Source organism: Aphelocoma coerulescens, assembly GCF_041296385.1.
Source record: "Aphelocoma coerulescens isolate FSJ_1873_10779 chromosome Z unlocalized genomic scaffold, UR_Acoe_1.0 ChrZ, whole genome shotgun sequence".
NCBI lineage: Eukaryota > Metazoa > Chordata > Aves > Passeriformes > Corvidae > Aphelocoma > Aphelocoma coerulescens.
In genome coordinates, this window is record NW_027184085.1 from 54,473,443 (window position 1) to 54,493,307 (window position 19,865).

Sequence of the window (19,865 nt, forward strand, 5' to 3'; positions counted from 1 at the left end):
ACTTCCTGTATGGAAGCTTTAATTTGGTTTTTAACTTAGCATTTATTCAACAGAAGAAATCTCTGCATGTTTCCAAAAGACTGTGAAAAAACATGGTGTATTACCATGTCCAACATGTATTCTTACAATTTCATATTTAATTTTATACACACTATGAATAAAACACCTCAGACATTTTAAGAAAATATTTTCCAACATCTTCCATTTTTAGCACACACAAAGAAACACAGTTCAGATGGCTGCAGTGACCTGTGTAACAACTCTGTGCAACTGACCTCTATCTGTAAAACTGATGCTGTAGCTCACTGAAGCACACAATGAACTGCTGTTCTAGGATGGAGGACTAAACTAGCTTGAAGAAGAGAAAAATTACACCAAAATTACAACCTTCATCCATGACATGTGCCTGTACTTAAAACTGACACATCATCCAATCACTATATCCTACAACAGTTCCCTAGATTTTGCTGTTACACTGACAACCATTAAGATGCTACAGCAGCCAAAACGCAAAGGAACTCCTTTAAACTCCAAGCTCATTACCTATGCAACTGTTCTACTTGGTTTAATAACAGATCAGCAAAGCTTTGGGCTTCTTGCAATACAGGGAACCACCATAATTTCAAATGTGTAACTGTCTTCATATCTTCAACCTGATACAAGGAGTATTTTTAAATTAAAATACTTTTAACTATCTTTGTGTTTAAAAAACCAAAACTAAACAATTAACATTAAATAAAGACACTGTAGAATAATTGGCCTGGCACAGGCTTCCTAAGTCTAGAGCCCTGACTACAAAACTTAGTTTCTTACAGAAGAACTTAGAATCTTACACGAGATTTTGATTATACTTTTATTATTTGAATGCCCCACTGAAACACTATTCCAATTTTTAACGTTTTATATCAGTACTAAGTTATATACCTACCCATACAATTACAACACATTTACTAACTATAGTGTACCCCTTGGAAGGGTGTAGTATAAGAAAACTGCTAGGAATGCCACTGTTTTTGCAGGTGGCTGACCAAGGTTTTTCTCAAGTACAAGAATACTAAAAAGATGCCTTTCATTATCTCCTTATTTAGCCAGCTTAAAACTGATAAGCCTTCTCAGTCATTGACTGAAAGCAAAATGAAAACCAAATGCAAAAACATTCTAGAAGACTGCGAAGATAAATTGACACCATGGCAAGTTGAAGTACAAAATGCGTATGTTTGGGACATTCTGGATTAATGAAAAAGACAACATTTATTTCTTCAATGCTTCCACAACTCTGCTCATACAGAATCCACAAAGAAATTACAAAATTCCTGTTCAATCTCTTTCTTCCCCACATAAAGGTAAAACTTATATTTTTAAAATACTTTGTAACATGGAGCATTTAATATGGTGACACAGATCGCAGTAAAAGGGTTTGCAAGGCCTTGAGTGCTGAAAAAGTCCACTCAAGAGGGTAGTATGCCCTAGACAATGTCTTACAAAATCCTTATTGAATGTTTCTACAGAGGCTAGAGAGTCCTACCATGCCCCTAATTCCTCTCTCTATACAAGTTTTCCACTAGTTACTTAGCTATTCCCTATTCAAGTCCAGCTGAGAAACAGCAGAAGAGCAGCCAAATCCTGCTTATAAAGCTACCTTGACAGCCTTCCTTGTCCTCACTTCATATATGGACACTTGACAAGCCCTTCTTTAAGCAGGGATGTGAGTTCATACTGCCCTCATGCCATCACTACCATTTCAGTTTTCACGGCACAACTGTGTGGGGTAAGACAGCTGCTTAACCTCAGCAAGCTGCTTGCACTAGTTCTCTGTGAGGCCACACAGTGAAAGTGAACAGGCAGGCAGGACAAGTAACCATGCTGCCTAACCCTTCCCTGATAAACACTGCTCCAAGCACAAAGCTACCTCACAGAAAGCAGCATCTGCTTTCTGAGTGTCAGAAGGATTGTACCAATTACATGGTGAATATTCCTTCTTTCAGATCTGTGGTAAATGATGTAAATGGAGTTGTTCAAAACAAGGACAGCTACCAAATCAAGGCTGCAACACCCTCCTCTATTCCTGCACTCACTCCATCATTCCAAATGCATTAATCATCTCCTAACATCTTAAGACTGCTTTTTTAACACCACAAGACTTTCCACCTCTCCTACTTCAAGGCAGCATTTTTGCTTTTTTTGGTGATTATTAATTTGTGACAGGTAAGGTAAGCGCAATAGAACAGCTATAGCTAGATTAAGTTTATTCTTTCCTTGAATTACTGAGCGGGAACCTGAAACCAGTTGCTTAGAAAGCTTAGTTTGATTTTGGACATTTTTTTAAAAACCGGTAACATTTATAGTGCCGAGTAAACAGTCCAATAAGAGACCGCTACAAAGTGTGGCACCCAATGACAAGTTAATGAAACAAAGTATTCTTCTGTACCTACCACAGTCAATTTCCCTGACTAAATAAGGCATATTACACAACTGACTACAGCAACAGGCACGTCTTGAAACTCCTTCATCTGTCCTATGATCTTTAAAATACTGATAATAATTTATGCTAATGATTCTGCAATTCCAGTGTAAAACCCACTGCATTCATAGCAAAAACATAAAACAAACATCTGAAAATCAGCAACTCTAATTTTCTAAAATCTTTGTGAGTCACATATAGTTGGAAACAGAATGGTAAGTCTAATACTGCAAAATCCTTCTTTAGAACATGTCCACATTCTAAAAGTATGACAGGTATCTATTTAGCATTATTTCTGGAATCAATGAATCCTATAAACAATCTTTTGATTTTTAAAAAAGCTGTAAGTAACACCCTTACTACCCTTCCCTCAGCATTTAGCTGCAGTATTTTCTTCCTCTCCAATTTTCTAGAGGTCATGAATTCTTCAGTACAGTTCAATTAATTAGAAATGGGATAGTCCCAGAGAAACTTAGATTTGTATTGATGGTTTTCCTAGAATTTAGCTAGTCATCTTTCTATGCTATTACTTTTAAGACAACAATACGGAAGAATATGATCATAGGTTTTATTATGAAACGGCTAGCTAAAATAAAAAAAGTATGGGCAATTTTAAGGGAAAATAATTCTTTCAAAAAGTACCTTTCTCCGTGCATGTAAATTAAAACTGTATATTTTTCTACAAGATTCTACATGGCAAAACAAATTAATTACTGTACCCAAAAGGGCAAACTTCAAAACATGACAATTTCACGCTATACCAGTGATAAACCATTGTTGTATTTAAACTAACTGTTCTAATGCATACTTTATTAATTTTTATAGAATCTGACTCTGAAAACAAAAGCTAAGAGTCATGAGAAGAGTGAAAATTTCCATTATCTTCTACAGCAATGTCTCTAGATAATTGCTATATTCATTTACTCTTTCTTCCTCTTTCACGTTTGCAAAAGAGATGCAGCTCCTACTTCCAAAATGGGGATTTAATGTGAAGTACAATGCTGTTGGTGCCAAAGTAGCAAGATTTCAAAGAAAGTGGAGACAAACTACGGGAAATTTCAAAAGCATATATTTGTATTAAAAATAAACTGACCTTACATAGATAAAACCTACCCTTTCGGTAAGTTGAAGAAGAAGGAAATCATGGGAAATGATCACAAATAAGCAAACCTCCTTTCCTCTGCCATAAAGACCCCCCCAACACAGGCTCAAGCTGCTGATGGTCAGTCACCCTAGAAGCACTGTCTTAGCACTGATAGCTGCTCTTCTGTAGGCCTGAATGCTCAGTGGCTCTGCCAGCAACACAGCTTGCAGCTACACTGCCTCTGCTGTCAGCTACTGAAGCTCCCTCCTGTACTGGCAACAAGGTACTCTATACACTTTCAAAGACTCATGAAACAGTAATTAACGGGTTAAGAGAAAAACATTATGTACTTTGCATTTATGCTAGATACAGGGCAAGAACATAAGGAAATAATCATTTTCCTCTTGAAGATGCAAAATACACAAAAGCAACCTTGAGCATGTGATTGTCAAGAGCTACAAAACTAAGAGTGACACGTTTAGTTTTTTAATGAATATAAAATATGCATTTTAATTCTTAAAGTCAGAAATACCTTCACTTAGTATGAAGGCTTTAAAGTCATCCAAAAGGACAATAAGCCATGTACCAGTTTAAATATTCTAGAGACCCAGCAGGCATTACAACACAAAGGCAGAGCTTTCTTTGATACAGTCATCAAAGATGACTGCTTTTCTTTGTGATATCATCGCTCATTTACAATTTCCAATAATATTGTTTTCCGACAGTATAAATACAAACTTACCTAAAAACAATGATTGGTGTCTGTGTTTCCTAGCTAGTTTAACCTTTAAATATATGAAGATTAAGATTTCCTCATGAGTTAACACAGGTTTTTTGTTAAGAAAATTTACTAAAGTTACTGCAATACATTCCTTTCACATATATATCTTTTTCAAATTATCAATAGAACACTCAACACAATTTTTACTAAAAATCTTCATTCTAATTCTTAATAAGCAATTGAATATGGGAACATATCTGTAAATAAACACTATACAGAATGAAGTCCTGTACAGATGACGATACTTGGCTTTATATTTAAAGGTTTTATACTTGAAGTCACAAATGTATCTATACAATGCCACACTGTGTAGGGTTTTGCATCATTTTATACTTTGCTATGCACAAGTCATGCTCTAAACCTCCAGGATCCCAATAAACCACCAGTAAGCTGCCCCTCTGGAATTTGTTCAGAAGAAAATTTACATAGCCTTATAAAGTACCGTAACTGGACAATCTGGTTTATAATTTATTATTAAAGATTAAAATTGAGAAAGAAGTACAGCAGAAAGAAACAGGACAAAAACACAACACTAATGCCAAACAATACGGTAACAGCAAAACCCAGGAAGGGATATAACCAAAGAAGTAGTGCGTGTGAAAGGCTATAAAAAGATTCTTCCATTTAAATCAACTGCTAAAAGATCTGTAACAACACTGTATTAAAAAAAATTTGAAAGATGTTAGCAAATTACACAAAGGTAATGGTAAACAGCCTAAAGGAAGAAAAAAAACACTGTGATAAAAATTAAAATGTGATGAACTGTGGATTATTTTCTTTCCTCTTGCAAAGGAAATCATTTAACTTGCACAGCATGAAGAAAGAGAAAGAAAACAACTAGCTGGATCACAACAGCAATCAAAATTTCTGCAAAATTGCTATCTGAAGCATCCCTTTTATCATTCATTTTTAACTCTAGCTCCTTCTGAAAACAGAAAAATTCATAAACAGGATTCCAGGATACAGTGTTTATCAGCAGCTCTACTACCTTGCAGCATAAAAGACATCTACTTTTGTTAGTCTGATTCCTATTGTTTTGCAGAACTAAATATACACAGCTTAGTTTAAGAAAGTAATATTGAGGGGGAGGAAACTCACTACCTACCTATCCAAAAACCATCACAGATTCTTAGGAAGCTACCAAAAAGATTTGACTCTCAACTGATTGATCATTTAGCTTAAAAGCATGAAACTACTTTATCTAACTTACAAATTTTCAGAGCCTTACAAATAGTTTTTTAAAAAAATTTCCAGTCTGAACTTAACTGTGACACTCTAAAGACACATGTTCTTGACTGTATGGTTTTTGACTACTGAATTTTCAGCTTCAGAATTAAATATTTCCTGCACAAGAGAAGAATGCTTATGTTTTAAACTGAAAATTTATATGCACGATCAATCATTTAAATCTAGGACTAAAAGCTCTAAGAATTGCACACTTAAAGTCAAGAGGTTGGAAAGTAATAAAAGTCTGTTTGATTATGTGCATCACATAAATTAAGTATGACTTGAATAAGCTCTTGTTCTAGCAGGTGAAAGATTTGCCTTAAGATCAACAATCGATTCAACATTTCTACTCACAAGTTGAATTTTTAATTACTCCTTAATGCTTTGCAGGAGAGTAGTGTTGTACACAAGGAAAACATGTCACACCTATGAACCCCACAGTTCTTGTCCTTTCTGTCTCATGTGTATTTGGTTTCCTCTTTGCTTCCTTAGCAAAGTTTCTGATCAGTTTCTCACTCTGAGAAACTCTCTCATGCAGTGGTCTGTGTTCCTCGGGCCCACCTCCACTTCATCTTTTGGAACAACTAGTAACAAACTAGCTCCTGTAAGGATCATCCTTTAGATGAAAGCTTCTGTATTAATACACTAGTCACATAAATGAGGGAAAAGTCATAATCTCAGCCTGTTGGGAGACTCAAGAGATAGCACAGCATCAATAAACCCCTATTTTCATTTACATTCTCCCCCATATCCAGAAAACCCACATCTTTTGTTAAAATGAATGCTTCATCTTTTCAGTATACATAAGCAAGTATTCTTGCTTATTCCTTCACCTAAATATTACACCAGTCACACAATACGAACTTTTCCCTTCAGTTCTACTTCACAGTAATATATCCCCTAACAATCTTCATTTCTTCCACCTCTCAATGGAACACACAAGTTAGTTGGTAAAAAAATAATTTTTCCCTGATTAAAGTATACTGTGAAGTGATTTAACAGTAAAGCCACCTATGCAAGAAACATGGTTCTGAGAAGAAAACCTATGAAGCAAATACAACTCCTGAATTTTATCAATTATTTAAATCCATGCACCCTATTAATACTCTGTGTTCTATAAACTGCTGGTTTATTAAACAGTTATTAAACAGTTACCACTTTTGGAAAGTCTACAGTTTTAAATTTTACCATTTATTTGAAAATTAAACGACTAACACTTTTCAGTCTAGGACAGCTCAAATCTAGTCTTTGGATTGCATGCTTTGAGAACTCTGCATCCTGCTGAGACTCTGCTTCTTTTTGTGTATGCGTCTGTGTGTTCTGAGTTGCTCTCCTTGTATTTTAAGGTACACACTGAAACAGCAATCAGTACCATGAAAAATATCTCCTCCAAGAGAACATAACATCATTCACAACACATTAGGCTACACTTGTTACACACGTACTAAAAATACCAATTTTATACACAAAATAGATGAACCCCTATGTTTGTCTTAAGTAAAGTTCACAAAACCAAAAAATTCCTAATGAATTATAATGTTGTTACTTAAGGATTTTACAACAAAAACTGCATTTATTGCCCAATCCTCAGCCCTACAGAGAGCAACCACTATACAGCAAAAAGAAGCTACATAGAGCAGAGACTACAGAGGAACAGTATAGACAGGGTAACCTTTGCATAGAAGTCCCAATACTGTACATACATATAAATATACACACATACAGTTGAAACCTAATTAATGTGATGGCAAGAGAAAAATTACCATGAGCAAAGTGATTTCCCTACAGACAGTATGTTATGGAACATTGCAGAAAACATTTACCAATGAAGACTTATTTTCAAGTTACTTTCATAGTTTTAAAGCACTTAATTTTACTTCCATACATTTGTTTTCTATTTTAGAAAACCATTGTACATTTACAAGCAGGGTTGTACACAGTAGAAGAAAATTACATAGAAAGAGAATCTTCTATGACAGAATTTCAAACCAATGACAATTAAGACAACTCAGTTTTTCTAAGAGGTTTTATTACATAGAAAAAAAGTTTCTAGCACTGACAGAAATCAAACGAAAAATGAGCATATCACCTACTTTTGAGTTCAAGAAGTTTCCTCCACAGAAACTAAGTTTTGCACTACAGCTTTCACCATATCTAAGGTCATATATCGTGTACTGAATAACTCCACAGTAATTACTTCAACACTGACTGCGTTTTGGGAAAGGACAGCTAACTGAGATGATGGGGAAGGAATAGACGTGAAGCTAGAGTAGTTTTCCTGGTAACATAAGATCAGAACAAACAACCTGCCTGTACCCATGGAGCAAGAAAGACAAATTAGAGACTATAAAATAGAAACATGTGAACTGACAAATCAAGAGAGTGAGAAAATGAATGCTGTATCTTGCATAATAAAATGAGGAAGTGAACCAGCAAAAAACCTACAGAAATGGAAAAGAAACCCATACAGAAGCAAAATCGTAATTAAGCTGAACAGAGTCAGGAAGACAAAGAAGGCCTAAAAAAGCCAAGAGGGATTACATGTAATTTATTAATTAAACTAAGTCACCTCTTAATGTTACAAGTCAATAAAATACTTGGATACTATATTCTTTTCATTTTCAGTAGTCTTTGGGATCACTGTACCATCATGCATTTATGCTAACTGCCCAACAGTATTGTTAGTGTTTTTAGTACTAGAAAACATTATGGTTAAAAGCCTGAAGACACAAAGAATCATAGAATCATCTAGGTTGGAAAAGACCTTTAAGACAAGAGAGTCTGTATCTCAGTGTTGAAGCATAATTTACACATTCAAATGCAGCCCATGAAATATGTTATCACTCTGGACATGTGCAAAAATGTGCTTTGAATTCTCGCTTCAAAAATATTTATTGTCTTTTCCAAAGTATTGTAGTGCAGGAACCACCTAGTAAGCTGGAATCAAAAGCTGGAGCAATATTCTAAAATTTTGTCACATCCTTCTCATGTGCCACTTCAGCTGTAGCTACCATGCAACCTATAGACAAGGAAAGGGTTACCATCTTGCTATATGGTCTGGTCCCACCCAAAGCAGACATGATAAGATTTGATTTCTACCTATATGTGAACTGGTTTTGGTTCATCCTTATTCCCATCATTAATACAATCCACCTTCCAAGAAAATAGTAATGTCTTCACTTAAATGGTAAGATCCTAATAGAGAGCACTGAGCTCACCATACACCTGTGCACTCGTGTGAAGTATGCACAGCTCCACAGAGTGTACATATGCAAACACAAATCTGGTTCCTTTGCTTCTGCTATTCAGTGTCAGAAAGAATGATCTATCTTCTCATTGACTTTAAATGCCATTGCAATACACCACGTCTTTTAAGGATTAAGAATGGTAACAAGTTAAATTACTAGCAGTTCAGTGTGATTAAGGAAGTTAATTGCAAAGATAATGGTTGGTTTATTGAATTATACGAGCATTCATTCCATAGGCTTTCACAAGAAATTTAGGGTGAGGTTTCCTGGTCAGTTTAAGCTGATCTATGGCTGCAGTGAGCAAAGGCAGTCATGTCATTCCTCACCCTTGTGTTTTCACGGCTCTCAGTGCAGTGACTAACAACTGCAAAGCAGCATGGTACCAGAATAATTTAATTTACCATGAAGTTCACGTATGACAGTTGCTACACTATGAGGGAGGTGCAGAAATGCGCTGTTGAGGATGGTGCTCCTCTTTTGGCAGGACACCTGAGTTTGAACAACTTCAGCCAAGAGGGAAGCAGCAAGAGCAGGGAAGAGTGGTATCAACAGGAGTAGACAAAATACTTTTTCACCTACCCACTCTGCAAAGCAGTGTCAAAAATGCTGCCTCTAACTCCAATGTAAAACTCACATCCACAGACCTGAAGAAATAGGCACACTTTTCACATGCTGAAATGAGAAAAGAAGAAGGAAAAAATGCCTCTTAAATATAGCCTTTCATAAAAAATATGCAGCACAAAATGAAACTAAAAGTACAAAATAAATGCAGTGGTCAAAAGCAGGAAAACCAAAAGCAAGAGTGCAATTACATGCAACAGTTAACGAGTGCAAAAGAATTAAGAACTGTACCTTGAAAAAGCAACTGTAGGCATAATTTTATGACATAACTAACTCCCATCCTCATGTTTTGACACCACATTATGTTTAATCAGGATATCCTTTAAAAGAAAGTTGATGAACACACACTTGTGCTTATCACTTAACACAGGATTAGGTCAGCAGAACACCTGATAAATGCTCCCTGGTACAACCCAAATCAACTGCTTATCTCCCCAGATGGGGTACACAAAGCAGATTAATTTTCTTGACTACAGACCAAATCAAATGAACGACAATTTGTCAACTCCTAGGGAAACTAGGAGATTTATTTATATTTTTCTATTTTCACATTTCTGCTTAGACAGTAGTAATAAACAAGTTGTGAGTGAACAGCAAGCTCATAAGGAGGGATAACTTCATTCATACTAGGCTATACTGTTTCCCACAACCACATAACTCAAAGTGGGTTAAAAACAGGTATTTATGAAGTAACTACAGAAAAAAGCAAATTATGTAACTCTATATAGAATATAAATCAAAAAAAGGCTCCTGAGCCAGAAACGTATGGATAATTATATGGAAGTGGTTGATGACTCTTTAAAAGCATCATCTTCCAGAATTCCAAAGTGTTGTTAAACCTGAAGACTTAATCTAGTACCAGAATGACTGAATCTAACTTGAAAATATAAATACAGCTGCTGTGTTTAGTGTTGTTCCTGATCTTCCCCACTTACTAACCCACAAGGAGGCCACTAACCTCAATTATAAAACCCCATAGGTCTAGGTACATATCTGGCCTGCTTTTGATAGTCAACAAAAAATTACAGTCCACATCATTCTGGTTTGTTTGAATTTTATCAGTTTAACTTGAGTCACATTTTCCTCTTAAGGCAATAAGCTTAAATAAAGACCCAATTTCTTTAACATAAAACTGAAATTCTCATAGTTTTCTACAGAAATTTTATGATCCAAATAAAATGATTTCTCTGTGTTCACTCTCATGTATTCTTACCCCTAAATATAAGGTTTGGATCTAAATTAGCCTCAGCATTCCACAGAAACAAATTAATGGCTCTATTTCATTTTGGCATTAATGCAGCAAGGAAGTGCAATTTTTCTTCTTTTACTTTTTTCTTTCTAATTTTTTGATTAAGTGCCCTTGAGAATAAGCCACAAGACAGCTTATGAAAGATTTTGTTTTACTTTAGGTTTACTAAGGCAGTTTTAACCAACAGCTATCGTAGCACCTTGCATTTTCAGTTTGGAGATCACCCAATGAAATTCAATTCTCAGAAGGTATTTAGCATCTTCTGACAAAAAAAACCCACCCCCAAATCACCCCAAAGCCCCAGGTCTTCCTGAAGCATCACAGGCAGCACTCTGCATCTCAGAACATACTCAAACTTGCAGTTATCACCAACCACCTGTATCTTCACTGAAACACATAAAAGGCTCTACTTCAGAAAATTTCTTTAAAAACACTCAGTTGATTCACCTTTAATATGCTTACAGTCTTTGTTTTACTCTTGGAAAAGGAAGTGTATTAGGGAGGTTCTACTTTGAGATGTTACATTTGTACAGTTCAAGAACTACACATACTTGCATCATTTCTACCCAAACCAGAAAGAATGTCAACATGAAGCTATCTTTATTAGTATTTCAGGGCAGTACATCAACTGATAGATTACTCTTTTTCCCTCCTTTCTCAACTGAAACAATAAAACCTTTATGATTTTTTTTTTTTTTTTAATACTTGGGACAAGAGACTCATCATACTAGTTGTATGGCAGCATAGGAACCATACACCCACATTAGACAGCAATTCCCCAACCTAAGAATAAAAACAACTGTATTCTCAAATAGAACAAAGAAAAAACAAAATTACATGTTCCTCCATAAGAACATTTGACAGATTAATAAAAACAAATTCTCACTCCACTGAGAACTTTCTGAATATTCTCTTGGAATCTTGCAAAATGCAGTTTTAAAGCAAATGTGAAAAATGCTAATCATAGCAAAATTACGCAGTAAATTTTTAAAATTAAATTCTTCAAAAAGATAATTCTTAAGACTATTTGCTGTTTGATTAATCAGCATTTATACATAACTGGTCTTGTCAACATGGCTCCCTATAAAGGCTCCTACTATAACAGCGTTAAAAGATGTCAGAAAATTTTTTGAATTACAAGGAAAAAAAAGAAGCCTTCTTAACTTCTGTATCAGAATACCTAGACTTTCAGAACAGCAAACATTTTACAAGACACTAAGATACAGAATGCAAGTTTAAGTTAATGTAACATCTACATCTTTACATGAAGTAAGAAATGCTGACTTCAGTGAACATTTCCATTTTCACCTCTGCATACTGTTATGATGAAAAAAATAAACATTAGGCATGGTTAATTTCCTGGGATGGTTGAATTTGCCACCATGGACAAGCTTCCCGGACTTCGGATTTTGAAATATCAGTAGGTAAAAGGAAAATAATCAGCAATCACATTTCACTTAGAAAGTAGCGAACAAAGTTGGCAGTACACATAATGAACTTGGGTTTATTACTTTGTTTCAAGTTGGGAAACTTTATCAAGACATATGACAGATAGTCAGCTACTATCACACTATCCCAGCAATGGGAGCACAATACTTCAGACTTGCTAAAAATATTGTTATCTTCTGAGGACGACATGCTGTAGAAACTTCATACTTGTAACAATCTGCTGCATAGTCAAGGCTTTTAGTACGGTCTATAAAAATGCATTACATGAATAACCATTCTGATTATTGATTAACCCTGCAGAATAGATGTCAATCAGTTCGCTTCCACATATGCACTTCCACCAGGCACCAGCGACAAGGCAAACAGCAGCGGCTCCACGTTTTCTCTGCTACAGACAAGCACCCCCCAAACTTGGGGTACTAAACTTCAACCACCACGCAAAACCGCAAATACCCAAAAACTCACCGCGACCCACCGCTAAGAAACCCGCGCGCCAAAGGATTCTCTGCCACCTTAAAAGGGGTAACTCCGAAATAAAGTTTAAAAACCGGGCAAGCGCAGGCCCCGAGCGACGGCCGCCACCTCCGCCCCGCGGAGGGACGGGAGCGCGCCCAGCCCAGCGGAGCGGCGCTTCCCGGCGCATCCCGGCCCGCAGCCGGGCGCGGGGCCACGGCCCCGCGGGGCGGGAAACCACGGCCGTGGGGAAAACGCGACTCCGACCGCGCTGGAGAAGAAGAGAGAGGAAGAGAAAGGAAGCGAGACCCGCACGCCCTGAGTACCACAAAGTTCCCCGCGGCAGCGCCCGGCCCCTCAGCTCCAGGTCGGTGACGGCCGCCGGCTTCCTCCTTCCACAAGTACCTGGCGGAGCAGCCCTCGGGAATATCCCAAGCCCGGCCCCTCCGAAACCCAGCCCCTCTCCAACACCCACCTTTCCCCTCGCTCCGCTCCCTCCGACGGGGGCGGAGGGAACCTCCCCCAGCCCCTCTCTCTCCACCCCCGCTGCTCAGAGGAAGAAGGAGCCGGGATGTGCCGGTCACCGCCCCGCCCCGCCCCGCTCCAGGCGGCACCAGGTGAAACCCTCGGGGGGCTGGCAGGCGCTCCCCGCGGGCAGCAGCCGCCGCCCGCCCCTCAGCGCAGCCCCGGCGCGGCGGGGGAGCGGGACCCCCGTGCACGGCCCGGCGGGGCGGGCGGGGCCGCCCCGGAGCGGAGCGCGGCGCAGGCGCACCGAGGGCCCGCTCCCCACCGCCTCTCCCTCCGCGGCGCCTGCGCAGTGCGGCGGTGCCGCCGCTGTGCGGCGGTGCCGAGCTGTGGCGTGGGTTCGGCTGCTCGCCCCGGTGCACGGGAACACCGCACCCGTCACTCGGCATCACTTAGGCTGGGAAAGACTCCGAGGTCATTGAGTCCAACCTGCGACCCAACATGACCATGTCAACTAGACCATGGCACTACGTCCAGTCCTTCATTAAACACCTCCCGGGACCGTGCCTCTACTACCGCCCTGGGCAGCCCATTCCAAAGTTTAATAACCTCTTCTGTGAAAAAATTCCCTGTAATGTCCTCCCCTGGCACAGCTCGAGGCCATTTCCTCTTGTCCTGTCGCTGGTTGCCTGGGAGAAGAGACCGACCCCGACCTGGCTACACCCTCCTTTCAGGGAGTTGTAGAGAGCAGCACGGTCTCCCCTGAGCCTCCTTTTCTCCAGGCTCGACAACCCCAGCTCCCTCAGCGGCTCCTCATCAGACCTGTGCTCCAGACCCTTCCCCAGTTCCGTTTTCCTTCTCTGGGTTCCCTCCGGAACCTCCGTGTCTTTCCAGCTCAGAACTAAAAGCAGGACTTGAGGACTTGAGGCACTCATGGCCAGTGCCTAGTACAGGGGGATGGTCACTGCCCTGGTCCTCTAGGCCACACTGTTGCTGGTACAAGCCAAGACGAAAGACACTGTCCTTTTTGGCCACCTGGGCACACTGCTGCCTCATGTTCATCATCTGTCGACCCAGGTCCTTTTCTGCCGCGCAGCTTCCTATCCACTCCTCCCCCAGCCCGTAGCGCTGCAAGGTTCAGGGGGGCAGCCACAGGTCAGGGCAGCTGCCACAGTTCAGGGATCCCACCATCCCACGAGGTCCCCAGTGTCCTCCTGCCCATTAGGTTCCGCAGACAACCTGGGACAGCCAGGACAGAGGGAGAAAGACGGCCACCAGGCAGGGGTCAGACACCAGCCCCGAGCTGGATGCTGGTCATGTGTCTCTCTCCGTGTGGCGCAGCCTCAGCGGTGGCTGTTGCGCTGTCCGTGTCAAAGCTAGACATGTGGGTTTGCAAATTCGCTGAGCCATATGTTAAGGAAACTTCATTACATGACCGGGAGCCACTCTGGCAGTCACTCCTGCACCACCTGAGCTGGGACCGAGGCCCCTTCACACCCCCACACTCATACAGTCACACCAGGTTTCCTCACCATCTCGACCCCAGGCTTCCCACAGCAGGGTTTCAGACGTCCGCATCCTCTGGTGTGCAATAACTAAACAACAAAAGAACAGCTCGACCTGGTGCCTCTGAAATCCATAGGTGGGACAGTGGGCAGATGCCTGGTCCCCTTACTGGAGGGGAGAGCGGCAAGCTCCTGAGTGATGCTGGGCAAGGCCTGGTGACATGCCCGTGGCTGCGTGTGGGTCAAGTGAGCTGCGTTTGCATCCTGCACCCTAGGAGTGGGCGCCCAAGGGCAGGAGGTGCCCTGGAGGTACCAGGTAGAGACATCCGCTTTTCACATATCTGCAAGGAATTGTGTTCCTCTGGTTATGTCCTGTGTAGGGTGGACTTTGAGGACTTCCCTGAGCTAACTCCTTTTCTGGGCTATATTGTTGAAGAAATGTGTAGCCTCAATCAAACGGATGACAGTCACATGACAATTCTTGAATGTCCTGTGAGTCTGATAGACTTCACTCCTAAGAATATAGGAATATCTACAAGTTTGCTTTTCCCCCACAAACTACAGGAACAAGACAAATCATCATGATCAAAGAAGTACTTTGAGGAGTAGTCGTTTGAAAAAAACCCTGAATTTTAGTCATAACACAAGGCTCAAAAATAAATTTTAGACAGAACAGCAGACTCAGAAAAGATTATATTTGAATCAGTTATTATGAGAAAAGGAGGTGAGAATATACATGTATCTCTTTTAGATATTCTAATATGAGAACAAACACACATATGAGAATATGCTGATATATTCATTATTTCTAATGTATTGGAATATATTTTATATATGTTAGTAGTTAGATTTTTTATACATATATAAATTTAAAAATTAAGGATTTTTGAGTCCTTTGAAAGAACTTTTCTTTAGAGGTCAGATTGTGAAAAATGACATACAGTTTCATCCCTTAGCACACATGTTTCTTGTTACAAGTTAAATATACAATGTAATTTAAAAATACTGTAAGGGTTCTCCTGTAATTGCTCTGTATACTATAAAAATAGAAATAAGTGCATTTTGCCAGTAATCTAGACTTTGCTGCCATTGAAGAATGCTTTTAAATTAACTTTCAACTGCAATTCACAAAGCCAGTAGAAATTTTGATAGATAGTTATAATAGAAAAAGAAAATAAATCCTTTGTGATAGGGCCTGTGAGCTGGTTGCTAACACAAGCAGGGAACAACAGAAAGGAAGAAAACTTTGATCATTCCCTTCCTGGGAGGCAAGGAGTGAAGGGGAGAGAGATAAAGATAATGTGAGGGAAAACACTTCTAGGAAGCAAACTTGAGCTTTGGAAGTTATATTTCTACTTTGCCTGTCACACTTTTAGTTGTTTTGTGTTTGTTTGGGGTTTGAAGGTTTTGTTTGTTTGTGGCTTTGTTTGTTTGTTTTTAATTGGTCCACTTATTTTTAATAATTTAATTTTAATTTTACTAATTAATTTATTTTCTGCTTGCTTCCCTGATTGGTTATGTCTGTTGCTTTTTCTCTTTTTCTCATTAATTTAAACTGTATTCTTCCTGATCTATGCCAAATTCATGTTTCTTGCAACTTTAGGGAAGTCCGTGGTGTTGTGCTGTCCATAAATTAGGTGCATGTGATTGTGTTGAATGGATGTGTTGTTTCCAGCTGCCTCTTTTATAAAGACATATAAACTGAATGATGGTCTTGTTTACTTTAAAGAGGTATATAGTGTAATTTAATTAAATAGAACTTCGAGGAAGAACAGAGATCTGTATGCACAGATCCAATTATAGCATCAGGGCCTGGGTGCACAATATTTTGTCTGCTCAGCATACAAATACAATTTGACAGATGCAATTAGTCAACCTGATCTATTTTAAACAAACTATGTTTATCTGTTTTTAGCAGCACAGTATTTTACCAAAAATTACTTGTCTTTGATGTTATTCTATCAAGTTTAAAGAAACTGACACCTACTGTGCTTTTCTCCTTCATACGTTATTGATATTGTTGTTGTCCATATTGCTAACATTTGCCTATACTATGAAAACAAACCAAAAAAAAATTTACCTGTTTTTCTGTTCTGCAGTTGTGATTGTAATTCCATAGGTTGGAGTATTTATGACATAAATTAGTATTTGGCGGCTAAAAGTTGTCTTCTAAGCTGCTCTCTGTTCAATGAGGGCCTATTATCCATTTTATGTAGCTCCTGTTTACTCAGAATAATTCAATTCATTGTTGTTTTTCAGGTAATTCTCCTATGAAAACTCCAGCTCTTTGTATCATATTATGTTTATGTAACCAGATAAATTATGTTTCTCAGAATACTACACAGTACCACTTCTAGTAGGAACTTCTTTGTTTAGTTTCCTGGAAAAAAACCCTAAGAGATTTCTTAGCAGGGTAGTCATTGACTAGGTCATTTAACTTTGATCCAGCCTGACAACAAAAGGCTTTCAACTGGAGACTAGCTCAAGAAATAACAGTCCTGATTAAACCGATTCTCTGCAATTTTACCAGTGCCTCAGCTCTTCTGGTGCAACTGAATTGTAAGGTCATTCCACAAGCTGGATTTAAAAAGGTAACTTCCTCCACCTTTTTGGTTAGGATTAGCACAGTAGTATAGCAGAGCAGACATTTGGAGAGAGCTGCCGTGGACTTCCACGGTCCAACTCCTCTCTGGTTTTACCATGCTCTGTACAGGCTGGCAGCTCCTGGTAGGCTATGGCTACTCCACTAAACTGCTCCCTGCACTGATAGTCAGAAATACAAGCTGCATCTTTGACTCTACTAATCACTTCTGGAGAGAAACTAAAATAGATGCTTTCTCTGACCAAACCAGTTCCTTTAAGTGAACCATTCAGAGTCACATTTGGATATCATGATTTAAAATTCTGTGTCTTCCACTAAGGGGCCTGATGCATTACAGAAAACTGGGTACAGAATTTTAGCAGAATTTTACTGGCAGTGAAGAACAGGGAAAAATTGTTTTGCTAAGTTACTAAAAGCTGTATTTATCAAAAAACTGAGTTCTGTTCAGACTGAAATCACTGTGTGGCCATGGTTCAGCAGCAGCTGTCTTTTGGGAGGTCTGGGGATGGGGGAGGTTGGTTGTTTTTTTTTTCCTGAGATAAACTCCAGAAATTTCTGTTCAGGTGAGTGTGAGAATGTGTTATATGTGCTCTTGCCATAGTCAAAGATTAAGTTACTATTAAAGAATTTAGCTACACTGTTTCACTATAAAGTCTGTAATATCCTTACGTGAGGGAAACAGTTTTTTAGTTAGGACTCACCTACCATTTGAGACTATGTTTTATCTCCTGATTTTAATGCAGAATCATTCTAAGATCACAGTAAACCTAAATAGCATTTATTGGCAAATGACAACAAATTAATATATGTCTGTCTTATGGAATGAACTAACTAAATTACCAGTGTTGGAAACAACATAACTAACTTGTTAACTATTGCCTAATCAATTTAGTCCAGAGCTGGCAAGACCTTTGGATGCTTTAGCAGGTGGCAAAAGATCAGGTGAGCATAATAAAAGGCCTTGGCAGAGTTTGGATTTCAAGAGCATTGAAATGGTATGTAATATTTAGGAATGGCAGAAATTGAAAGATATTATAATTGTGCCTGTTGGTATAAAATTTTAAATTGTTACCAGACCTTAAAGTAAATACTGATATAAAATCTAGCAAATTTGGGATGTAAAATTACACTCCAAAATCAGTATTTGTGCATAGAACTGACAGAATCTGTAAAGTTTGGAACATGCAGCTCCCACCCCCAGTGAAGTAAATACATTTTGTTTTTAAAATAAATATTTGGCATTGGCCAGTTCCGAGGAAACCCAGAATATCACCCCAAATCCATGTTTAAGCTCATTTGAATCACAGAGAAGAGGATCAGTAGAAAAAAGACAGGCACGGAGCAAGAGGAGAACTTGCTCTTTCAACTCTCAGGATAACCATTTCTCAGTGCTGATAAGACAATACCAAACACTTCCTGTTGTGTCTGACCATTTTGAGACACCCTTTGTCCTTGAGAAAAAAAAGTAGAAAAATTTAATAGGAGTCCACGCAGTAAATATGGCAGCAAAGATCTAATTCTTAGTCCTTTTCATTGCCCTTCTCCCAGGATCCAATTGGTATGAATCTTGGGTATGTATGTAATGCATCACTAATGAGGTGGCTGTTTTGAGGGTGCATCAAAAATTTTGGTATGTTCTCACTCTAATACATAATACATACTTGGAGACAGTGAGAGAATATTCCATCTTGTTTCCTATTGCATTTTTATTATGCTGATTGAGTTACTCACTGCCACTATTTACAAACCTTTTAGATGTTACTGGATGTAGCAGATGGGAGAAGCATTTAAGGACTGTTATTAAGGAGGGCTTGCAGAGGCTGAAGTTACCATCCTATTTGTAAGGACAAGTGGGACTCTTTTAGGAAGCCAAGTCTCTTTTTATCATGGGAAGGTCAGGTAGCAGCAAGAAGAGACTGTTTCCCAAAAGAAGGCTTGAGGAGAGCAGCCACAAGGCAGGCCAGGCAGTGCCCTCGGCAACAGAGCACTGTCCCCTGGCACCAGAGGCAGGTGAATCCAAACAATGATTCAGGCACAGAAGGGGCAAGTGTACCTATGATGTAGCTAAACAGAGACTGAAGGCCCAGGCATGAGGTTAAATGGAAGCTCCAGTCTGAAGCTGTGGATGGAGGCTCTGGGAGAGGCTTGTCAGGGCAACCAAAGCCTATTTGTCATCAAGGTTCCTGTCAGGGACGTAGTGGGTGTGGGCTCTCCCATTGACTGTTTATTTTAAAGGCAGAAAGAAGATGGGATATCAAGATGAAGAGAAGCCAGAAGAAAGGTTTTCATCTTCACTAGTGGTGAAGGGCTGTTCGGAAGAAAATTAATGGTCAGAGTTTCTTTTGAGCAGAATGTCTGTTGGAAAAGCAGACATTGCTTTTGAATGAAGAAATATTCTTACTTTTTCTCCCTTGATGGGACACAGAGTAGTGATAGCATCTTCAATTGAAAGAGATTCCGGCCCCAAGCCTTCTGGATAACATCAAAACACTCTGTCTCATGTTTTTCTCTCTTCATTTTTTCCCCAGATGGGGAAAAAAACCATTATTAGCTTTGTGTTTTAACAGTTCTTAGAGTTATGATGTAGCTAATGTAGCTAATGAGAATATCCTCAGAATGTAATAATTTTGGTAATGAAACTCTAAATATTGGAGATCATTTGGCCTAGGTTTTCTTAGCTGACTAGTTTGTTGACTGAAGAGAAACACCTATCTTGCCTA

The 19,865-nt window shown here is 39.1% G+C and overlaps 1 protein-coding gene across 1 annotated transcript in view; it reads right to left on the minus strand.

Moving 5' to 3' along the window:
• PTBP3 (polypyrimidine tract binding protein 3) overlaps nt 1-12,968 on the minus strand; it is a 44,734-nt gene extending 31,766 nt beyond the window's left edge. The window contains exons 1-2 of the mRNA XM_069000787.1: nt 12,900-12,968; nt 9,381-9,473 (exon numbers count right to left, since the gene is read on the minus strand). The gene's annotated coding sequence lies outside the window, so the exon portion shown is untranslated. The remainder of the gene's footprint in view (nt 1-9,380; nt 9,474-12,899) is intronic.
• Between the last annotated feature and the right edge of the window lie 6,897 nt (nt 12,969-19,865).